At 43.2% G+C, this 19,245-nt stretch overlaps 1 protein-coding gene across 1 annotated transcript in view; it reads left to right on the top strand.

Annotated features, from left to right (window-relative positions):
* Positions 1–6,419: 6,419 nt before the first annotated feature.
* Positions 6,420–19,245, top strand: part of RAD18 (RAD18 E3 ubiquitin protein ligase) — a 262,323-nt gene continuing 249,497 nt past the window's right edge. Inside the window, exon 1 of the mRNA XM_075938716.1 lies at positions 6,420–6,437. The gene's annotated coding sequence lies outside the window, so the exon portion shown is untranslated. The remainder of the gene's footprint in view (positions 6,438–19,245) is intronic.

Here is a 19,245-nt window from a genome sequence, read left to right as displayed (position 1 = left end):
AACTCCTCCTGATTCATGTCCCCTTTGCTGACTCTGCTTCCCATGCTGGCTCTTACACACAAGAGCTAAAGCCCTTATGAGCAATCTCTGACAGGGACAGACAAGGGGAAACACCAGAAAAATGGAAAGATCCCAAATGTCCCTCTAGAGAGTTGACATAAAACAAATGTATCGGTGAACAGGTAGATAATGGAAAGTCCATTCATAAAACTCTCCATGGAGTTGTATTCTTGCTATGGCTCTTTGCCTTTCTGGGTCAATCTCTTCATCTAATTTGCATACCTTAAAGCTATTGTATTTTTACCATGACAGTTAGGTTTAATATTATGAAGAGTGGAATATCTGGCTTTCCAGTGTCTTTGCTTCAGGAATGACTCTCAGCTTACTTCTCTGCTTTCTGAGATCAATATCTGGTTAAAGTGGAGAAAAGCTCTGTCTACACAGTTAAATAATGCTTCCTAAACATAGGCATTGTAGCTTTGTCAGATATAAGCGTTTATTTATGGAACTGCCTGTGTTGTGCTTCACTGCACCTCTTGCAGAAACATAGCTTTATTAACAATCCAAGTACCTAGGGCTGTAGATCTTCTGCTCATTTAATTCCAAATAGATTCACAGTCTTAGCACAAATGTTCTTTGTGCAGCCTCAATTGGCCGGTTACATTACAAAGGGAAGTGCACTGTTGCTAGCAGCAATGGCAAAGCAGGATGTTTGTGGCTTGTGCAGTAAATCAATGGAAGGTGAAGTGCTGCCCTCTCATGGGGATGGCCTACTAATGCAGGTGCCATGTTGTGTTTCTACAACTGAATGATGCCACAGACGGTACTAGTCATTATCTCCCTCTGCAAACTGAACACTGTTATTTCTAGAGTTGAATATATTCCTGGGAAGGGGCTGTGAGTAGGCCACATGGTCTCATGAGGAGCATAGGGCTGGGGGACAGCAGAGAAAGAAGTGGCTGTGTAGGCTGGAAGGAGTTTTCTGTCTTGGGGCGGGGAGTCCAGCCGTCTGAGTCCATCTAAGACCTATTTACCTAACTGTTAATAACGCTATAGCAAGAGAGGCAAAAATACACAGACTAGACTTTGTATCCATCAATCAAGCACGGTAGGCTGCTTCCCTTTTCTGCTAAGCCTGAGGCTACTGGAGCAAGACCTATTTTCCTGAGTTTATATAGTGAATCTTGAGTAACATATTATTAATATACAATGGGTCCGGTCTAGTCCCATGGCGCTGACTGCAGGGTTGGATCCTAATGTTGTGTTTGACTGCAATGTCTTGGAGACCCTTAATGGATTTCAAAAGAGAATACTTCAGAACTGACACATGCTCCAGAGGTCTCCAGTGTTTCATTTTCTGCCTTTAATAATAATAAGAAAAACCTTTGTGTTCGGTGAGAGTTGGGGATCTACTATACGTACTTGTTCATAAGTTGATTTTTTTTGGGGGGGGGGGAAGGAAAAGTGAAGCATCAAAGAGCATGGGCCATCTTACCAATGGGTTTACATTGCCATTGTAGATCAGAGGTCAGCAAACTTCGGCTCTCAGACTGTCAGTGTAAGCCGCGGGGACGTTCTGCATACCTGGAGAGTCCACAGGCAGGGAGCCCCTCATCTCTCAGCAAAAGCGGCTTACCCTGATGGCCTGGAAGCCAAAGTTTGCCAACTCCACAATATTTTAAAAGTTGGAGTCACGAGAAACACCAAAGGTTTTACTAGACTTATTCTAATGTAATCTCATGAAAAACCTGTTGTAATAGTAACTGAACAAATTAGAGTCAATGTTTTAAAGCAGATTGGCATATCTGTGGTGATGATAAGATATTTAAATTTGATTACAGATTCCATCGATTCTGTGCATTGTATTTTCAGATTGACTCGAGACTTACAAGGTTCAGTGGCTGATATGCATGAAGATCTCTAATTACACAGTAGCAACCTGACACAATGCCATAGTACTATTGTTCATTATATATTTTTTCTGATTGGCTTGTAAGGTTCAGCATTTTGTGAAATGGGATTGGTCAAATTTCAGGAAGATCTGCAGCAGCCTGTCTTTTAGCATTAATTTCAAGGCAATCTAGTCCACTAAACAAAGCCTTTGCAACTTTAAATGGCTGCAGTATTGATGTCAATTCATTATTTTATGATCAGTGTAAGCATGTGCCATAAAAATACCAGTAATTATAATCTAGTCCTGTAGTAGAACAATACTAGGAAAAGCAAACAGCTAGAAAAGTTGAACTAAGTTTTAAAATGATTTGTTTACATGGATATGAAATGAGAAAAATGTTATTGATATCCATAAATCTTATTTATAGTAATGCTACTTTTATCTCAGTTATAACAAAGATGCAATTTAAGTGAAAATACAATTTTAGTACATTTTTTAAGGAACTGAGTCCAGAATTGACATTCCATCATTGGTGATCTACAACAGGGATCAGTAAACTTGGGCTCCCTGCCTATCAGAGTAAGTCACTGGTGTGCTGGGATGTCTTACGTACCTGGAGCGTCTGCAGGCACAGAGCCTCTCAACTACCAGTGGCCACAATTCGTTGTTCCCGGTCAATGGAAGCTGTGGGAAGTGGCATGGGCTGAGGGATGTGCTGGCTGCCACTTTTTGCTGCTCCCAGTGGTCCGCAATGGTGAACTCTCCATGTACACAAAACTCCGTGGTACGCCAGTCGCTTACCTTGATGGGCCAGGAACCAAAGTTTTCCAGTCCCTGAAATATAGGGTCAGCTTCAGAAAGAGTCACCTTATAAACTGATTGGCTAATGAATGAGTACATATAGGCTACGTCTACACTGGCCCCTTTTTCGAAAGGGGCATGCTAATTTTAAACTTCGGAATAGGGAAATCCGCGGGGGATTTAAATATCCCCCGCAGGATTTAAATAAAGATGTCCGCCGCTTTTTTCCGGCTTGGGGAAAAGCCGGAAAAAAGTGTCTAGACTGGCCTGATCCTCCGGAAAAAAGCCCTACTTCAAAGTAGGAATAAGAGATCCTCCGGAATAGGGCTTTATTCCGGAGGATCGGGCCAGTCTAGATGCTTTTTTCTGGCTTTTCCCCAAGCCGGAAAAAAGCGGCAGACATCTTTATTTAAATCCTGCGATGGATATTTAAATCCCCTGCGGATTTCCCTATTCCGAAGTTTAAAATTAGCATGCCCCTTTCAAAAAAGGGACCAGTGTAGACGTAGCCATAGTGTCTTAGAATCATAGAATACTAGAACTGGAAGGGACCTTGAGAGGTCATCCAGTCCAGTCTTCTGCTCTCACAGCGGGACCACGTACCATCTAGACCATCCCTGATAGATGTCTATCCAATCTGCTCTATCTTAAATATTGCCAGAGATGGAGATTCCACAACCTCCCTGGGCAATTTCTTTCAGTGTTTAACCACCCTGACAGTTAGGAAGTTTTTCCTAATGTCCAACCTAAACCTCCCTTGCTGCAGTTTAAGCCCATTGCTTCTTGTTCTATCATCAGAGGCTAAGGAGAACAATTTTTTCCCTCCTCCTTGTAACACCCTTTTAGATACTTGAAAACTGCCACCATGTCCCCTCTTAGTCTTCTTTTTTCTAAACTAAATAAGCCCAGTTCTTTCAGTCTTCCCTCATACCTCATGTTTTCTAGACTTTTAATCATTCTTGTTGCTCTTCTCTGAACCTTCTTCAATTTCTCCACATCTTTCTTGAAATGTGTCTAGAACTGAACACATTTAGGGTTACCAGGTGGCTTAAAAAAATACCGGACACACTTGACCTCAGATTGGGGGGGAGGACTGGCTGGGAGGGGAGCGGAGCTGGCCGGGAGGAGGTGTGGGTGTGTGTGTGTGTGGAGGGGGAACCGGCTGGCAGGAACTGGCTGGTAGGGTCGGGGGCAGCGGGGCTGCCTAGGGGAGATCGGGTGGGGGGGAGAACTGGCTGGTGGGAAGCGGGGCTGGCTGGGAGCAGATTGGGGGGAGCAGAGCTAGCAGGGGGAGATCGGGAGGAGGAGGGGGGGAGAACTGGCCAGTGGGAAACAGTGCTGGCTGGGAAGGAGTCGGGGGGGGGGGGAGTGGGATGAGAGAATCAGTCGGTGGGGAGCGGGATTGACCCGGTCGCATGCAGATCCCTGGGCGCTGCCTATCCTGCGCAGGGTCCCAGTGAAGCACAAGTGAGTCCGGCCCCGGGGATACCCTTCTGCCCCGGTTCTGCACCCCCCCATGTAGCTGTGTACTGCCTGGCTGGTAGACATGCTCATGCAGTGTGGCAACTACGTACTGATACTCCTAATAATAATAAAACATACCTAATTAGAAAATACCAGACATTTTATATGTCTGGTATTGTCTCAATTTGTTTCCCAGACAGAACCCTCAAATACCAGACTGTCCGGTTCAAAACGAGACACCCGGCAACCCTAAATACATTACTACAAATGAGGCCTAATCAGTGCAGAGTAGAGTGGAAGAATGACTTTCCGTGTCTTGCTCACAACGTTCCTGTTAATGCATCCCAGAATCACGTATGCTTTTTTTGCAACAGTGTCACACTGTTGACTCATATTTAGCTTGTCCCCTAACTCCCTTTCTGCTGTACTCCGTCCTGGACAATCACTTCCCATTCTGTATATGTTAAATTGATTGTTCCTTTCTAAGTGGAACACTTTGCATTTGTTCTTACTAAACTTCATCCTGTTTATTTCAGACCATTTCTCTAGTTTTTCCAGATCATTTTGAATGATGACCCTATCCTCCAAAGCACTTGCAACCCCTTCCAGTTTTGTATTATCTTCAAACTTAATAAGCATACTCTCTATGCCATCATCCAAATTGTTGACGAAGATATTGAACAGAGCTGGCCTCAAAACAGACCCCTACGGAATCCCACTTGTTTTGCCCTTTCGGCGTGACTGTGAACCATTAATAACTGCTCTCTAAGAATGGTTATTCACCATAGATCTGTTACAATATTTTCATGTAGTTTTCTGTGCAGAACTTCTAGCACCCCAAATGTAGACTCTGTAGTCATGATTACCCCACATCTCAATTTCTCTCATGGAGAGGCATCATCTGCAGTGGATGAATTCAAGTGTTTTATGGGGATGAAAGTAATCAGACTGGCTAAGATAAGGCTGATCATATCATATATACATAACTAATTATTTGTATTGCAATAGCACATGGAGGCAGCGAATGGAGAGAAAAGGATGTTATATTTGGAATGAGGTGGCTGGCTGTTCTATTTTCTTTTTTAAAATAGAAAGGCAGCTAGTCATGTAAGGACAGGACAGGCCTTGATAATTCTCTCCAGGATCCCCCCGATGTATGCACACTGAAGAAACAAGATCAGCTAGGCTGGTAAGATTATTTAGGATAAATGTGATGGATTTTCTATAATCATGTTAATAAACACTCCTAATAATAACAATGTTTTAGGACCTTCTTGCATGCACAACTGGTATTCATGATTAGGACTGATATTTGCTTTGGCCTGACCTACATTAGAAAATTCTCCTGTAAACTACAGCCATTAATAGAAACCTGTTTTGCCAACCCCAACCATTCAAAAATAATGAATCAAGCACAAAATAATCATGAAATTGCCTGAAAAATCATAAGATTATTAAAACAAAATAAATGTTGAACTCTTGTATAGTCAGTGTGGTGCTAGAGAACACAGGATGCAGCCAGCATGAAATGAAAGCCTTTGAATTAGACTCACTCTATTGCATTCATTAGAGAATGAATGACATGTCCCAGAAGCCCTTGTGACAGCCACAGTGAACAGACCCTGTGGGACTGAAGTGGCCATGCTGTTTGAGGGGGCAGGGCTGAGAGTGCCTGCCCATATGCGAAGAAAGCACAAGAAGTGGTTTATCTTCCACTGTCCTCTTTCCCATGGGGTCAGCCAGGGCCCTGCCTCACGGCTCACTGGCAAAAAGGTGTTGGATACCCAAGAGAAGTCAGATTGCTTCCCTGCACCAGGGTGGTCGAGTTTCTTCAAGATAACTCCCCCGAGCCTGCGGCTGGCCGACATTGAGCCAAACCAGTGTGATACGAATACAGCACTGCCAAGCTGAAGGCTTCAGAGATTCTGAGTCAGGCCACTCAAAATTAGATTTTTTTAAAATAGCACATATAGATGTTCTCCTCTTTCTGGTTCTTCGGTGATTTGAAGTTACATTCAGATCATGTTTTTCGCTCCCACAGGAGACTAGAAACTTTGGTTAATTTTTTGAGTCTAGTGTCCTTGTCTCTCCTTTTGCCAGTAGATGGCAACAAACACAAGTTTATTGGAGCTTATTGTATATGGAATTTTAAAAAGAAAAGTCCCTCCCATCTCTCAATATTCTATAGAGCTTCATAAAGATTATATGAAGAGCAAACTCTCTATGGAGATTTTTTTATCTTTGGATGAAGGAGATTCTGTAGAGTCGCCAAATTAAGGTACAGGATATTTTTCTCTGGTTTTGTTGTGTGTTCCGCATTCTTTCTTATTTTCTATTTATTGATAATTTCAGGAAAGTGCTATAATAGGTGCACATAATTGTATTATGGGGTAATCTGTGTACAGGAAAGTTAATAACTTCGTAAGTTTCTGCCTAGCTAGGCTGTACATGGCTCGGCTGTCAGTGCTTTATTTACTAGTGCCTCTACATGTAAATAAAGCGCTGGCAGCTCGCTAGGGGCAAACCTTAGTGAACTGTGTTCGGCTTGTGATCTGGTTATTGCCCACCACTGGCCTACCTGGTGGCTCAGTTATGCCTAGATTCATGACCATTTCCCTTATTCTTTCTAATGCACCTGTCAATGTTTTCTTTTACATTAAATCTGTAATTCTAAGTGTTGCTTAGGTAATGCATTTTGTACTTTTACTCGGGATAACATTTTGTTTCTACAGCAACATAGTGACATTGTCTTGGAATGACATCTGATGCACAAGGCTCTCACAAGATCAAATAAATGAGCTCTATAGAGCATCCAGACTCATTTCTAAATTAAGGACAGGTTCCGAATCAGGTGTGTGCTATGTTGCATGTACATCATGAAGTGCTGATATCTAACACATGGACAAACTCAGGTACTAATACATGGGGCAGGTATTTGCTCATGTCAGTCAGGCACCTAATCTGGGCATGCATCTTGGATATTTGTTTATATAAGTCAAGCATGTTAATTTATCCACATAGATGTTGAAATGAAAATTAGAGCCTACGTGATTTTTGTACAAGAAGGAGGGTTTCTTAAACTGATGCTGGAATAAATGCTAACTTTAAAAAATGCAATTTTTTTTCAAAAATGTTCTTCATTTCTCCCTCCACATGAAAGTCAAATTCAATACTTGCACTTCAGCAAACATATGCCTCAGCTGCAAGTTATCATAGGTACAGATTTTCCCTCAAGTGAAGTAAGGAAAAATTTTCATTGATATGTATAAACGATTTCCACCTGACCTATATCAAATAAGTACTAGGATACTAGTGTGCTTTGCATATTGGCTAATTAAGTCAGTGAATTCCTCAGAAAACATTCAGTCCACTCCCTCACTATGGAACTCCAGCATTAGACTGGTAAAATAGGAAGTGGGATTAGGATCATGGGAAAATTGATAGGGGGAAATCGAGGCACTGAGCAGTGACGTAACCTGCTCAAGTTCACAAAGCAGCTCTGTGCCAGAGCAGGGGGTTAAACTGAAACCTCCTAACTTCTGTGTAGGCCCTGTCCACTGCATCATGGGCATGAAGCTTAATATAGACAGCGTAGGGGTTTCAGCCTCTTTTGTCTTAGTTTGATCCCCTGTCACTTCCAGCCTCACCATTGTTCACACTTGCTAAAATTGGCTCCTAATCCAGGAGAGCCAAAAATGCACATGAGAGAGGCTATTTTTGCATTTTCTTTCCCTTCTTCAGGGGAGGGTATTACTACTTAATGGTCACACAGGATGGGCTGGTATAAACAAAAATACATGGAAGAAACCAACACAAGGAAATTGTAGTACATGTTTTGGTCTATTACTTGGCTTTTCCCAGGGATTTTCAAAACTAGAAATGGTGAAGAAAGAAGAAGACTAAGACTAATGATACAGTGATGGCCATTAAAAAGGCCATTTTTACCCAGACTTATCACTGCACAACAAGGCATTGTGCCTGGGGGCTCTAGTCCTGCTGCAACTGTTATCACCCTGAGGCCTTTACAGATGGAAACTGTGTTGGTCACATGCCTATCCCTAGATATGTGCCCTATAGGAAATTTCATGCAAGGCGTCCTCCCTCTTAGGCAAGGGAGCAGAGAGGAGGCACTTTGGGTCAGGGATGAGGATGTCTGCACCTTTACTGAAGAAGGCATTAGAGAAAGCAGGAACTGGCTAAGAGGAAGCCTCAGTTTGGGAGGGCTGCAAAGCCTTGGAAGAAGAACTATAAGGTTTGTTGAGCCCAGGAGACCCAGGCCAAGTCAGGAGGACCCTGAAGGGCAGTGAGACAATCTGAATAGCAGTGTTTTGATTTGGATATTGTCATTTTACAAACAAACTGCCTGCTTAAAATTGGGACCAATGCAAAACAATGGTGCTGAAAGCTTTATGTTTGGTTTGAGGAGGGAAGAGAGAGAATGCTGATAAAGTGGGCCCACATTGCTCTGAGTTAGGTTCTACAAAATAAAACCGTAGCTGAGAGAGTCCAGTTCTTCAGTCTTCCTGGCGACTCCTTACTTTGGTGAGAATTTAAGGGGTAGAATACCAGGTTACTCTCTGGTCCATGGCCACTTGTGACTCTGCTCAGCACGTCCTCAGCAGTTCACAGCCTGGACGAGTGCAGGGTGGAAGAAAGTTCACCTTTCTGTTTCGCTGCACCCACAGGTGATGCTGCCATGCTGTGTGCGGGGCTGGTGCCTGAGTGTAACTCAGACCAGTCTAATGGCTGAGAAGGGCAAGGAATGGCAGATGGGGCCATACCTATTTTCCTTGACCATGCCCCCCTAAACTCATTGTGGTGTGGGGGCCCGGTGCGTTAGTACCTCCATGCCTTCAGGAGGTTCTTTACGCCAAATAATCCTCTTGACACTGGATTTGCAGTCTCTATGACCAGAATCCAGTGGTGTCGCAATGCAAGGAGTCTGTGCTGGCCTTCAGTATGGGGCTCATGGCCGACTAGGTCTACAATCAGCACCTTGCCCTATGGAGTTGTAGCTCTAAATCAACTTTGTTAGCATGGCTTAAAGATTGAACCCTTTAAAAATGAGTTAAGCTTGGAAAAAGGAAGTTTTTATGTGGGTATTGTGGATTACATTCTGATAGAATACAATAGCCCCAGGGACTTCCCTTTGATTTCACCATATTATTTACTTCAGAAAAATGGAAAACAATGGGGGCATGTTCTAGCTCATTCAAACTCTACCCAGAGTGGCAGGAGGCAGACACATTGGCCCCATCTCAGTGTAAACCAGACTGTGTTGATGTTTGATTATTTGAAAGGAATGTTCCTTTGCACACCCTGGAGCTCCTTGTGAAGATTAAATTGTGCTATCGGTGATTATATTAAAGATTAGTAAAGATGAGTGTCCAAGGTCAGGGAGGGTATTTAGATTTGGCTGGTGACTGGTTTCAGCCCCAGGGTTTGTGATTTCAGTCAGAAAACTGCTAAGAGATATGGCAGGGGACATGGGACTGCATGCTATTGTTTTTTGCCTTACTGTTAGTTGAACGCTTCTTTTCATAATTTGATTTTTCCCTGCAAGGAGCCATAGTTGTTATGGACAATCGCAGAGCAGCAGGGCTGCTGGTGCCAAGGAGTTAACACAGCTTATCTTTCCCAGAGGAAAACAGATTTTTTTCAGACAAAAGCATGGCACTGCTCCAAAGCCTTTTGGGGAACTATCTTTTATTTTAATCTGATTAACCTTTCCCCCCCCTTTTTTTAATAAATAAATTATTTTTCTGTCTCCTGCAAATGTTGACCTTTATTTCCATCGCTGAAAAGAAAGAAAAAGAAATTTGAGCTGCCCATATGTTGAAATCTGTCTTTTAGGGGAGGCTGCAGGAACAGGGGCAGTTCTGTAAAGACAGGAATACAAACTAAATAGAGTATCAAGACAAAAGTCTTTCGAGTGGAAGACAGAATGAAAATATGGAAGGTAATGTGGAATAAAGTAGAGAGGAGCAAAAATACAAAATAGCTCCCTGGAGTGTTGGAAATGTATCTGTGTAATGGATAATAGCACAGAAAAATACCAGGCCAGATCCAGTGGAGCTACTCTGATTTATATTCCCTGATTTTACATCCTCTGGCTCAGAGTTTTCAGGCCTTTATCTTAAGCCTCTCAGTGGTTTGGTTTAGCATCCAAAAGAATTTAAGGCTCCAAGCTGAAGACCCTAAGACCATAGTCACAAATTCTGCACCTCTGGCACAATGGAACTTTTCAAAGCTTTATTTTGATTTAAAAAAAAAAGCATGTCATGAAATATATATAGATACACACACAAAGTGGAAGTAGCAGATAAATAATCAACTACAATGTTCATTATTTACAAAACCTGAAATATTGCCCTCCAGCCAGTAAAGGTCATACAAGGCATTAATTATTAAAGTGACTAAATCTATCTATCTATCTATCTATCTATCTATCTATCTATCTATCTATCTATCTATCTATCTATCTATCTATCTATCTATCTATCTATCTATTTTAGAAATGTGCATCTGTCTGTCTGTCCATGATTCTGTTCAAGGACTCCTCCTAAACAGTAACAGCTAGGACCACCGAATTTGGTATGCAGCTTCCTTTTATCCTATCTTAAAGCAAAGTCAGGGTTTGGTTGTTCCAGGAAAACGGGAAGTGCCAGGAATGGGACTGTTTTCCATAACATGGAAAGGGAGGGGCACAGACCCAAGGGATGAGATATTGAGAGTGGCCTCTGAGGGCAGCGAGTACAGGGGAGAGCTATACTGTGGAGTACCACTGGGGACAGCTTCACCACCAAGAGTGTGACCAGCTGGGGCTGGGGCTCCTCCATTTTGCTTACACCAGACCTGTTAAGTAGACCCCAACCCCAAATCCTCCTCCCCCTCCCCCCGGCCCGTGCCCCCTGCCAGCTGGAGGGGATCAGGGAGAGAGAGAGGGCCCCTGTTGGCCGCAGAGGGCTGGGGGAAGAAAGAAGGCCCGCGTTGGCCAGAAGGGGCTGGGGAGGGGGAGAGAAGGCCCACACCAGCCAGAGGGGCTGGGAGAAGAGAGAAAACCCCTGTCAGCTGGGGGTGGAGCTGGGAGGGGAGAGAAGTCCCTGCCAGATGGCAAAATGAGGAGCAATGGTCTCAAGTTATGGTGGGGGAGGGCTGGGTTACATATTAGGAAAAACTATTTCCCTAGGAGGGTGGTGAAGCACTGGAATGGGTTCCCTAGGGAAGTGATGGGATCTCCATCCCTAGAGTTTTTAAGTCCCAGCTTCACAAAGCCTTGGCTGGGATGATTTACTTGGGATTGGTCCTGCTTTGGGCAGGGGGCTGGACTTGATGACTTCTGAGGTCTCTTCCAGCCCTAGGGTTATATGAGTCTATGACCCTCTTCACCCCTCACTTTTGCACCCCCTCACATCCACAGCCCCCTGCCCTGAGCCCCTCCTCAAACCGCTGCCCTTCCTCCTGCCCTGCCCCCCTCAATCCCCAAGACTCTGCCCTGACTCCTGCTTTCCCTACACTGCCCCTGTCTTGAAGTACTTGGGCAATGCCGGGTAAGTCTTCTAGTAAAATGAGGACATAGTCTATGACTATAATGCAGCTTTCTACCATAAATGCACAGCTCATCTGGGTAGGAGACATTACTTTCTCAGTGGCTTGTTAGATACTGTGGAATGAACTCTGAAACTAAAGACAATCAGAAAACTTTGTGTTGCAAGATGCACTTCTCTAACTTGCCTTCTCTAATATAAAAACAGAGCAGCGAATACATTTAAAACCAAAACATCCCAGAATCAAAATGGCACAGTGTGTACACACTTCAATCCAGGAAGTTTTTGGAGAATGTTGGGTACAACTTCCTGGTTCAAGTGCTGGAAGAACCAACCAGGGGCCATGCACAGCTTGACCTGCTGCTCACAAACAGGGATGAATTAGTAGGGGAAGTAGATTTGGGTGGAAACCTGGACAGCAGTGATCATGAGATGGTCAAGTTGAGGTTCCTAATCAAAGGAAGAAAGGAGCAAAGCAAAATACAGACCCCTGTACTTCAGAAATGTTGACGCTCTCAGGGAACTGATGGGCAGGATCTCCTGGGACACTAATAGGAAGGAGAAAGGAATCCAGGAGAGCTGGCTGTATTTTAAAGGCACCTTTTTGAAGGCACAGGAACAAACTATCCCAATACGCAGTAAGAAAAGCAAATATGGCAGGTGACCGGCTTGGCTTAGCAGTGAAATCCTTGGTGAGATTAAATACAAAAAGGAAGCATACAAGAAATGGGAACTTGGACAGATGACTAGGGAGGAGTATAAATACATTGCTCAAGCATGCAGGGTTGTAATCAGGAAGGCCAAAGTGCAATTAGAATTTCAGCTAGCAAAGGATGTCAAGGGTAAAAAGAAAGGTTACCACCAGCAAGTTAGCAATAAGAGGGTGGGTTGGGAAGGAGTGGGACCCTTACTGGATGAGGGAGGTAACCTAGGCTATGTCTAGACTGCAGGCTTCTTTCGGAAGAAGCTTTTCTGGAAAAGATCTTCCAGAAAACTTCTTCCAAAAGAGATCATCCACACTGCAAAAGCGCATTGAAAAAGTGATCTGCTTTTTCGAAAGATAGCGTCCACACTGAATGGACAGAGTGGCCACCAGGACACCTGTGCTTTTTCCTCTTTCTTCATCTTCTGAAAGAACTCCCTCTTCCCCATCCACATAGGCCTTTTTGTGAAAGAGCTCTTTCGGAAAAAGGCTTCTTCCTCGTAGAATGAGGATTACCAATGTTGGAAAAACCCTCTGTTCTTTCAATTTTCTTTCAGAAGAATGTGATTGCAGTGTGGACATAATTGAAGATTCTTTTGAAAAATGGCTGTTTTTCAGGAAAAACTCTGTAGCGTAGACATACCCCTACCAGTGACAGATGATGTGAGAAAAGCTGAAATACCCAATGCTTTTTTTTGCTTCTGTCTTCACAGACTAGGTCAGCTCTCAGACTAGTGCACTAGGCAATACAGTATGGTGGGCATACAAAGAGGTGGGCAGCCCGCAGTAGAGAAAGAACAGGTTAAGAACTATTTAGAAAAGTTAGACATACAGAAATCCACGGGGCCAGATCTAATGCATCCGAGGGTGCTGAGGGAGTTAGCTGATGTGATTGCAGAGCCATTGGTTCAAAGCCATCTTTGAAAACTTGTGGTGATCAGGGGAGGTCCCAGATGATTGGAAAAAGGCAAATGTAGTGTCCTCTTTTAAAAAAAGGGGAGAAGGAGTATACAGGGAACTACAGACTGCTCAGTCTCTCCTCAGTCCCTGGAAAAATCATGGCAGGAATCCTCAAGGAATCCATTTTGAAGCACTTGGAAGAGAGGAAAGTGATCAGGAAGGATACAGCAAAGGCAAGTCATACCTAACTGTCTGGAAAGGAGTACAGCAGAAAGGGATCTAGGGGTTATAGTGGACAAGTTGAATATGAGTCAGCAGTGTGATGCTGTTGCAAAGAAAGCAAACATGATTCTAGGATGCATTAACAGGTGTGTTGTGAGCAAGACATGAGAAGTCATTCTTCTGCTCTACTCTGCGCTGGTTAGGCCTCAGTTGGAGTATCGTGTCCAGTTCTGGGCACCGCATTTCAAGAAAGATGTGGAGAAATTGGAGAGGGTCCAGAGAAGAGCAACGAGAATGATTAAAAGTCTAGAGAACATGACCTATGAGGGAAGGCTGAAGGAATTAGGTTTGTTTAGTTTAGAAAAGAGAAGATTGAGGGGGGACATGATAGAAGTTTTCAGGTATCTAAAAGGGTGTCATAAGGAGGAGAGAGAAAACTTGTTCATCTTGGCTTCTGGGGATAGAACAAGAAGCAATGGGCTTAAACTGCAGCAAGGGAGGTTTAGGTTGGACATTAGGAAAAAGTTCCTAACTGTCAGGGTAGTCAAACACTGGAATAAATTGCCAAGGGAGGTTGTGGAATCTCCATCTGTGGAGATATTTAAGAGTAGGTTAGATAAATGTCTATCAGGGATGGTCTAGACAGTATTTGGTCCTGCCATGAGGGCAGGGGACTGGACTCGATGACCTCTCGAGGTCCCTTCCAGTCCTAGTATTCTATGATTCTAACCAACCTGAGTACCTTCTATGATGAGGTAACTGGCTCTGTGGACATGGAGAAGGCAATGGACATGATATACCTTGACTTTAGCAATGCTTTTGGTCTCCCATAGTATTCTTGCCAGCAAGTTAAAAAAGTACAGATTGGATAAACAGACTGTAATGTGGACAGAAAGCTGGCTAGATTATTGGGCTCAACAGGTAGGGATCAACGGCTCGATATCTGGTTGGTGATCAGTATTAAGCAGAGTGCCCCAATGGTCAGTTCTGGGGCTGGTTTTGTTCAACATCTTCATTAATGACCTGGATGAGGGGATGGATTGCACCCTCAGCAAGTTTGGGTTAATTTTGCATGAATAAAGGGTGTAAGATTTTAGCTGAGGATCTGAAAGCATTTTAGAAATATGAACCAAACCTGTGACATAGATAGGTATTAGCTAAATGTAGTGGGGTAGCACTTACGGCTCTTCATTATGCTAGGCATTGTACATACATATGGTAAATAACTGTCGGAGACTGAAGCACACAGTGGTTAAGTGACTTGCCCAATGCCACACAGTTAGTTAGTGGCAGAGCCATGAACAGACCCTAATTAAATTTCTAATAATGAAAATGACTTATGAAAAACAGTGCTGAGACAGGAAAATCCCAGTGCAGACACAGCACAGAAGTTCAATTTGCAAATCTTTGTCACATATGAGCTGCATCTTAAAATAATTCTGGAGCTTCAGCTCAGAACGCTCTACTGTGAAATAAACCTTATCTTGTTGGGATAATACTGTTTTGTATTGTAACATTGTCCTCATTGCATAGGGATGGTCCAAAGTAATTGTAATCCTCTCCTGTTTGCTTTGGCAGCCTGGTGAATTCTGCTGGATGAGCTATTCTACATGTCCATCTTTTTTTACAGCCCAATCCTTCAAATGCTTATAGAGTTGAATAATAAGTAGCCAAGCCAAAAACAAATTAATTTCTCTATAGTTGTGAAAAGGGAGGAATTGGGTCTCTTCGTTTGAGATTGGAAAACAGATATTGGGGACTGCCTTGCCTCTCAAATCAGTCTAATGCATTGAATTCAGTGGAGTCACTCCTGGTTTACAGAGCGAAAATGAGGGCCAATGAAATGCTGAGGTGTAGAGATACAGCAAGCTGCCTCGGGTGGTGAGAGGAACAAGAGGGAAGTCTCATCCAGAAGTGTGTGTGTGTAAAGAAGCAATTTGTATTAGAAGTGATGGACAATGGACAATTTTCCCCCTTCTTTCTTGCAAGTGTTCTGGGAAAAGACAAATTCTCTATTTTAACATTAAATACCATCTGCAACTCTGTAGCGGTCTCTGGTGATGTTATTCAGGGTTTTCAGAACCCAGAGTGGTAGTAACTTGAATACATTAGTGGGGACACAGTTCCTTTGTCCGATAAATGATTAATACAAACACGAGAGCTTCTACCTAAAATAACTCTTTATTAGGTCTCAAGGGTGCGCGTGCGCGCGCACACACACGCGCACACACGCACACACTCTGTAACAGTAAGTTCAGCGCACGCACACACACACACACACACACACACACACACACACACAACCTCTGTAACAGTAAATTCAGAGTATCCCAAATATTTATATTTACCAAAGTCCAAGATAGTTTCAAAAAATCAGCAGCCTGCCTTCTGGGAGCCCTCCTGTCCAGATGCTGGGGAGTTTAGGCATCAGGTCCATGCCCAAAGAAAAACTTTCTAGGACTGTTCCAAATGAATCTTTGTTCCTAAAATTTTTTAGTTCACTGAAAGCACGTACCTCGCAGTAACTCCTAGAGGATCATCATAATAACTCCTGGACAGTTATCAATTCTCCTAATTTCAGCAAACTACTCATCTTCTCTTATTATTAAACCATTTCTAGTCATAACAATAAAATATATATGTCAAAGGCACTTAAATCCAAGGTCGGCTGGTCAAACATTCTTTCTGTTTTTATGCATGATGAATTCCCTGTCCTATCTTCCCATTCTGATTAGTAGATCTGCAAACCTGCAGTTGCATGGCCTTCCCTCTGAGGCCCTAATATTATTCCTAGCTATGTGGTATTTAGTTTTCTGCTAGCAATGGCTGAACCCACAAAACGACTGACTGCAGTGATTTCACATTCTGGGTTTACAGGCAAGAATGTCAAATTTAGGGATTACAGTGTCTTAATTTATTTTACTGCCTCAGTCACTATTGCTGTGTCTAGACTGCATTGCTTTTTTAGGATACTGGAGGTATTCCAAAAAAGCAATGCTGCATCCAAGGAAAAATTCGAAAGAACAGACATGCTCTTTTGCCATCCCTGTAAACCTCATTGTACAAGGCATAAAGGATGGCTTGAAAAAGCACTTTTTCCCGAAATTTGGCACCATGTAGATGCGCCAAATTTTGAGAGAGCATCTTTTGAAAGTAAATTGGAAAAAGAAATGCAATTTTGGAATGCCGTATCAACCTGATGTAAATGCAGGACATGGTGATTTGCATGGCAATTTGTATTTACATGCACGCTTGTGTTTCTTTATGTAAATCAATGGACAGAAGGATTGATGCAATTTACATAACCTGAATTGTGCTTTGTCTGCCAAGATATGAAAGAGCATTCATCAATATTTATTTCGTTTTGGATGCTCATCAGTGCAACATATCTGTTGCTTTCTGCCAAGAGCACTCAACTTTTCTGAAGAACAAAGGCAACACATGTAAGTCATGGTAGGTGCAGGAAGGAGAGAATGTTGGGATGAATGCCTCAGGTGAGATTGACATTCAAATCAAATGTTCAGAGAGTCTCTGTTGCATCACTTTAGTCATCAGGTTGAATAATTAGTCTTGCACCCTGTGATTCAAGGAGATGAACTGCAACATCTCAATGCCTTCATACATTATTATAAGGTGTGAATTAAAGGGGAATTTTGGATCTGAGCCCAGCAGCGGGATGCACCTGTTGTTTCTTTGCTATCTCTCAGTCCTTTACCTGCACTAACCCAGCTCATTATTGAGTCTGGATCTGCCCTTGCGCTACTACTGATGAATATTCTCTTTAGATGCCTAGGTGCTACAGTTGTGAGGCTTACATCGATAGTTGTTAGACACTCAGCAAACGGCATTCTGTACAGACTGCAGGGCAGACACAATCCAGGCTCAAGAGGCAGCATGGCAGAAACCACAAAGATGAATGAGGAAGAAATCTGGAGGTGTTGGAGTGAAGGGTTATAACTCACCTTTCATCCCAGAATCTGAAACTGTTTTACAAACAAGTCCCAATGAAGCCTCGCAACGTCTCTGCAGCTATGTGTGTCACAGGTAGGTACACTGAGACACAGGGAAGCTAATTGATTCATGTTAAATCACGGGGTTAAGATAGTGGCAGTGCTGGGAAGAACTCAGGAGCTCTGGCTCTGTCCCCTGGTTTAATCATTACATCATAGTGTTCTTCCCTCCAAAAAGTTTTTTTTTGTGTTTTCATCATTTACAGAAATAACAAGAGCTCTAGTTTTTCTGAAGCCAATCAGACTTTAGCGCGTAGTCTGGTCCCTTGGAATGATGACTAGAATCGTTCTGCATGGGTTTTCACAGCCCACAGGCTGAGTGAGCACTGTGAAGAATTTGACAGTGTAAAAGTAAGGGGACCCGCCTTTCTAAACAGCCTGCCTGCAGATGCCACTATTCGGTGTGTAAATTAGAAAACTCTGAATGCACATGGCCCGGGGAGGGTGTGTGTGTGCATGCGTGCAGTTACCTGATTAGTATACATACTCCAGATAATTGTACAGACCAATCAGACATGCATTTGCATGTGGGCAGTTTAAAAAGCAAAAGCACTTAAACCTTTGATTTAAATACTCACCCTGAAATATCCTCTCCTAGCTGTAAAATCAGCAAATTTTTGACAATGGGTTACTCCTGTGTTGGTGAATTGTGTGTTAATACGGCCAGTTTCCTGCAAGATGTCTGCTGCCATCAGTGGGTGCAGAATGTGCCAGCTGTCCACGCCAGCTTCATTTTCACATACATGACCTGGCAGATACATGGCAGAGTGAAGTCTCATTCAGCATGTCCAGAACGCTGCTGTCTGCAAAATGCAGGCAGTTTGGATCAAACTAGATCAGATCAACAACAGGGTATAGAAAGGCCAACAGGAAACCCAGGACTGCTTGGTCTTCCTTGGGGTTAAGAATGATTTGGAAAGGCCTTTTGAAGCCATCTGTTGCAGGGGGAAGGTCTGTGGAAAAGGACATGCATCTCGCCCTGCCACAGGCTTGTTCTTAGTTTACAGGTCTATTAAAAACTGTGAGGTCTAGGGATCCTGCAGGGGCCTGATCTGAGAAGGAGAAAGTTACAGCAAAAGGCTAAACTAAAGAGATGCACTGAGCCTTATTCAGGCTCAGTGGGGGACCTGAAATGTTGACAGTTCTTAGTTTGTTTTATTTAATTTCAAATTACAATTCGGTGTATCGTTTTACAGGAATATGGACTTTAAAGGGCTTTCTCAAGGTTTTGCTCCTGACCTGAGTTCAGCCAAAGTTCCTGTTCTAAGATGCATTGGAAGTAGTACAAATATCTGAAAAAACTGAAAATCTTGATGAGACAAAGCTATCAGTGTCCATTATTTACTTTGTGGCTTGCACGGCATTACAGTCCTCACCGCAGAATTATTAGGTCAATCAGCTGGAGACACATACAGGGCTAGCAGGGAAGAGTGAAGATTGAGGAGTGGCAGTGCTGTGAGTTTAAGAGGTAGCCTTAGATCAGGGGTTCTCAAACTTTGATATACTACAACCCCCCTCTAAGTTGCTTGCGACCCCCCAGGGGGTTGAGACCCACAGTTTGAGAAACGCGGCTTAGATCAATGTTGGTACAGTCAAAGATGAGCAGTTGACAACCTCTTGGAGCAAATTGTACTTCTTGGCAATGTTGGGTGAGAGAGAAAGTTTGTCAGGATGGATTCAAGATACCTGGTTTGGATGGATTCA

This window comes from Pelodiscus sinensis, chromosome 11 (genome assembly GCF_049634645.1).
Source record: "Pelodiscus sinensis isolate JC-2024 chromosome 11, ASM4963464v1, whole genome shotgun sequence".
In the NCBI taxonomy this organism is placed as follows: Eukaryota; Metazoa; Chordata; order Testudines; family Trionychidae; genus Pelodiscus; species Pelodiscus sinensis.
Note: the sequence above shows the minus strand (reverse complement) of the source record. Positions and strands in the feature narration are given on the sequence as shown.